This window comes from Apium graveolens, chromosome 5 (assembly GCF_009905375.1).
Source record: "Apium graveolens cultivar Ventura chromosome 5, ASM990537v1, whole genome shotgun sequence".
In the NCBI taxonomy this organism is placed as follows: Eukaryota; Viridiplantae; Streptophyta; class Magnoliopsida; order Apiales; family Apiaceae; genus Apium; species Apium graveolens.
Window position 1 is genome coordinate 245,818,964 of NC_133651.1, and position 5,502 is coordinate 245,824,465.

Here is a 5,502-nt window from a genome sequence, read left to right on the forward strand (position 1 = left end):
CACTTGTTTCTAAAACTCCATCTCGAATGGCCCCCGTAGAGATGAAGGAGTTGGCTACGCAACTATAGGAATTGCTAGATAAAGGAGTGATTCGACCCAGTGTATCACCGTGGGGAGCACCAGTTTTATTTGTGAAGAAGAAAGATGGATATATGAGATTATGCATAGATTATCGAGAACTAAATAAGCTTACCATCAAGAATAGGTACCCTCTACCCAGGATTGACGATCTGTTCGACCAACTGAAAGGAGCTACATATTTTTCAAAGATTGATTTAAGATCTGACTATCACCAGTTAAAGATTAAGCTCGAGGATGTGCCAAAGATGGCGTTTAGGACAAGGTATGGACACTACGAGTTCTTAGTGATGCCATTTGGATTAACGAATGCCCCTGCCACTTTCATGGATTTAATGAACCGAATATTCAAGAAATATTTGGATAAGTTTGTGATAGTTTTCATCGATGATATCTTGATTTATTCTAAGTCTCGCGAGGAACACACAAAACACCTAGGACTAGTACTGGAAACTCTGAGGAAGGAAAAGTTGTATGCAAAATTTTCAAAATGTGAGTTTTGGCTAGACCAAGTGAAATTCTTAGGACATATCGTCAGTAGTGAAGGGATTTCAATAGATCCTGCAAAGGTTGATGTTGTAGCAAATTGGGAACGACCAAAGACGCCGACCGAAGTTAGAAGCTTTCTGGGAGTAACCGGTTACTATCAAAGATTTGTACAAGATTTATCGAAGATAGCTACGCCCTTGACCCATCTCACACGGAAGAGTGAAAAATTTGAATGGACCTCGAAATGCGAAGGGAGCTTCCAAGAATTAAAGAAAAGGTTGACCTATGCCCCGGTACTAACCTTACCAGACCTTTCGGGAAATTTTGTGATCTATAGTGACGCATCTCTCAAGGGACTAGGTTGCATATTAATGGAAAATGGAAACGTCATTGCCTACGCCTCGAGACAATTGAAGGATTATGAGACTAGGTATTCCACACACGATTTGGAGCTAGCAGCGATATTTTTTGTGCTTATGGAGACACTACTTGTATGGAGAAAGATGCGAAATCTATACAGATCATAAAAGCTTGAAATACATATTTACCCAGAATGAATTAAATATGAGGAAAAGGAGATGGCTAGAACTGATCAAGAATTATGATTGTACCATAAATTACCACTCTGGAAAGGTAAATGTGGTCACGGACGCTTTAAGAAGAAAAGAAAGGTTGAAGATACTTGTGACATCTAAGGAATTGATACAAGAAATTGAGAAAATAGAAATTAAGATAAAGATTCATGTCAACGCGAATGAAAGAAATTATGAGATACGAATACAACCCCAAATAATGGAAAAGATTCGACGTTGACAAAAAGGGATCATGGAAACTAATAAGGCTAACCTGACGGGAGAAGAGATTTTAAGTGTAACAGATAACCAAGGAGTTCGAAGAGTTGCATCAAGGATTTGGATTCCCAATGTGTCAGAACTAAAGGAAGAGATTATGAACGATGCCCACAATTCAAGATACTCTATCCACGCTGGGAGCACAAAGATGTACCAAGACATAAAGAAAAATTTCTGGTGGCCCAACATGAAAAGAGAAATTGCTGAATGGGTAGGTAAGTGTTTAACGTGTCAGAAAATAAAGGTTGAACATCAGAGACCCACTGGCATGTTACAACCTTTAGAGATCCCTGAATGGAAATGGGAACATATCACCATGGACTTTATAGTCAGTTTACCAAGAACTAAGACTAACCATGACACCATTTGGGTTATAGTCGACCGACTCACCAAATCTGCACATTTTCTTCCAATAAATGAAAGATACGCTATAGAAAAATTGGTCAACCTATATTTGAGAGAAGTCGTCGTTAGACATAGAGTACCAGTATCAATTGTGCCAGATAGAGATGCGAGGTTTACATCAAGATTCTAGAAAAGTTTCCAGGAATGTTTAGGCACGAAATTAAAAATGAGTACGGCATATCATCCCCAAACAGATGGACAGAGTGAAAGGACTATACATACAATAGAAGATATGTTAAGAGCTTGTGTCTTAGATTTCAAAGGAAATTGGGATGATCATCTGGCATTGGTAAAATTTGCTTACAACAACAGTTATCATTCAAGCACAGGAATGGCTCCATTTGAGGCACTCTATGGTAGGAAATGCAGATCTCCAATATGTTGGGAAGATGTGGGAGAAAGAAAGATTTATGGACCTGGATTAGTTCATCAAACAACTCAATCTATCGGAATTATAAAGAAAAGGTTAATAGCCGCCTAGGATAGACAAAGAAAATACGATGATTTAGAGCGAAGACACAAAGAGTTTGAGGTTGGAGATAAAGTATTGCTAAAGTTATCGCCTTGGAAAGGAGTTATGAGATTTGGAAAGAAAGGGAAATTAAGTCCTAGATACATTGGTCCATTCGAGATTTTGAAGAAAGTAGGAACTGTATCTTACCAGTTAGAATTACCACCAGATCTTCAATACATCCATGATGTATTTCACATATATGTTTTAAAAGCTTACCATCCTAATAATCGTCACGTACTCGCCTACAAGCCAATTGAAGTACAATCGGACTTGACGTACGAAGAACAACCTGTTCGAATTGTGGATAGAAAGGTCCAGAAGCTAAGAAATAAGGAAATCAGGTTGGTTAAGAAAATTTGGAGAAATCATTCCGTAGAAGAAGCGACTTGGGAGCCTGAAGAGGATATGCGAAAGAATTACCCCTCATTATTCTCAGTTTGCGGTGATTCCGAGGACGGAATCCTATAAGGGAGGGAGAATGTAATGCCCGAAAAAGATATTCAGGAATAATATTTTTTATTTCAAGGGATCGTTTAACCCTTAGAAACTTCGTGTTACTATTGGAATCGATAGCGACGCCTTCGTTTTTTTATTCAAATAAATCAAGAATCCAATTTATTTTATTTTTAATAAGCTTTATTATTGGTTACTTAGTATCTCGATTAAATATCGAACCCTTAATATTAGATTAATAAATGACTCGTGCTATGTAATAAACCAAAGGTAGTATGCTAATTTCTGCGAAAAAACTTGTGTATTAAAGGGTATTTCTTTTATTTGCAAATATTCAATTTTTATTATTTCTCTCGACTAATAATTTATCTCTTTGAAATATGGCATTGATTTCTATTCTTTCTTGTAGAAATAATAAAGGAGGATTTATTTTGGTCTATATATATGCGAATATTGTTATTATTTTATTTTCTTTTCTTTTTATTTTTATTCCTTTATCTTCGAATTATTCGAATTAATAGTATAAAAAATAATAAAAAAATAGTTTCTAAAATTCTCCTAGTAAACTCTAAAATCTTAAAGGTGGTTCTAGAGAATACTAACCCTCTTTGGTTAGTGATTAATTAATAACTAACTATGGTTAGAATTGGGTATAAATATGAGACTTGTATCCATCTACTACCTCTAAGAAAAAAAAACCTTAAATAAGTATCTATATAATTATTAGGTAGAGTGTAAGTTGGGTTAATTAAGAGTGATTGAATGAAGATCTAGCAAAGTAATTTGGGAAGAAGAAGTGATTTCTAAGAGTTCTTGATCAACCCCTCATTTTACTAAGGTAATTACGCTACCCCTTTTATTTTTATTTTTATTTTCTTAATATTTTGTTCATTTTTGAGTGATTATTTTGTAAATAAATTGTATGATTAATTGAGTTGTATTAGTATTCCTAATCATTGCTATGTGTATTAAATGTTATTGAAAGAACTAGTAATCTATGAGAATGTGAATATCTTGATTATTTTTGGGTTTTGCTAATTAATTGATTTTAGTATTTCTCTTAATCTATTTATGGATAATTAGTAATTGATTTAGGAAATTAGTAGTAGTTGGGCTTGGATAGTTGTCCCAATAAAGGGTAGAACCCAATTCATGTGTATATGTTTATAATTAGGCTAATAAAATTAGAACTAGTAAATTAATTTTGTGGTTTGGTTGAAATTTGGTAGAAGTGTGAAATTGCGGTTTTGATTGTATTGATTTGTGATTTGGAGTTTTGGAATAAACAAGTGGGTGTTGAGTTTGGTTTGTGAGTGGGAAGGGGCGGAACCACCACCTGAGGCGGTGGTGGTGGTGATCGGCAAAAGCCGAGAGGGAGAGAGGGAAGAAGAGAGAAGAGAAAAGAGAAGAGAGAAAGAGAGAAGCGAAGAGAGAAGAGAGAGGGAGAGAGAGAGAGAGGGGGGCGAGAGAGAGAGGGAGAGAAAGAGAAGTCGGAAGAGAGAGGAGGAAGGAGGGAAAGAGAGTAAGAGAGAGGGAGAGGGAGACAAACAGAGAGAGAGAGGGGGAGGGAGAGAGAGAGAGAGAGAGAGAGAGAGAGAGAGAGAGAGAGAGAGAGAGAGAGAACCGGAGTTTGGCTGGAAAACCAACTCCGGGAAGTTTATTGGGAAACGAGTTGGGTAGGTAGATAGATCCGAGGAAGAGGAATAAAACAAGAGTAGAAAACATGATTATTTAGCTCAACGGACACCACCGGGCGGCAGCCATCGCCGGTGCCGCCATGGCAGTGGTGATATGAGGAAGAAAAAGGGAGGGGTAGTTTGGTAAATCCTTGGTTGGTTAATATTTTATAATAGGAATAAAAAAATAAAAAGGGATTAAAATGGAATTGTGGGTGTTTAATAAAATTAAATGAATAAGTGGAGAATTATTAATTTATTAGTTGATTTAGTAATTAAGGATCTAATAAAAGAGAGTGGATATAATTATGGGTATTATTTTTACGTTCAAAGATTTAATAGATTCGTTCCTTTAATAAATGGGAGAGAATAAAAAGCATACTTTTTTGGAATAAAAAAAAGAGGAGATAATAAATTGGAAATTTCTAATAAAATAATGAGACTTAAAAAGAGCGTAAATACTAGTTGTATGCCGTGTTGGAATGAATCGCTAAAGAATAAATAACTCGGATCAAGTGACAAACCAATAAAAGAAATATATTTCTTAAAATTATTGCTTAATAAACGAATAGTTACTAAGAATATAAAAGTAAATGGTGCGTCGGAGAAATATTATTTGTTTCCACTTTGCGCTTATTTAAAATAGCGTTACACTAAATTTAAGTTTTTAATGAATGACACTTATTGATAATTTGTAATGTTTTCTCAAGAGAAGGATTATTTTATTCGGTGATTAAATACCTCATAATGACCGCTAGATTATATTCTATTATTGAATAACACGTCAAAATAAATATTACAAGCTAAGATTTATAAGAGTAATCATATTTCGAATATTGTTTCTAAAATTGATTTGAATGCAATTTATTATTTTAGAAAAATATCCAAAGCGAGAATATTTTTGTTAACTGGGAAGGAAGTATTGTTGCGTGAACGCGAATTGTCGAATACGAGACAAGTTTTCTCTGCTCTGTTCTTTTTTATGACTTATATGTCTTATTCATTAATGATGAATATTGTGAATTTAAATTCTGAA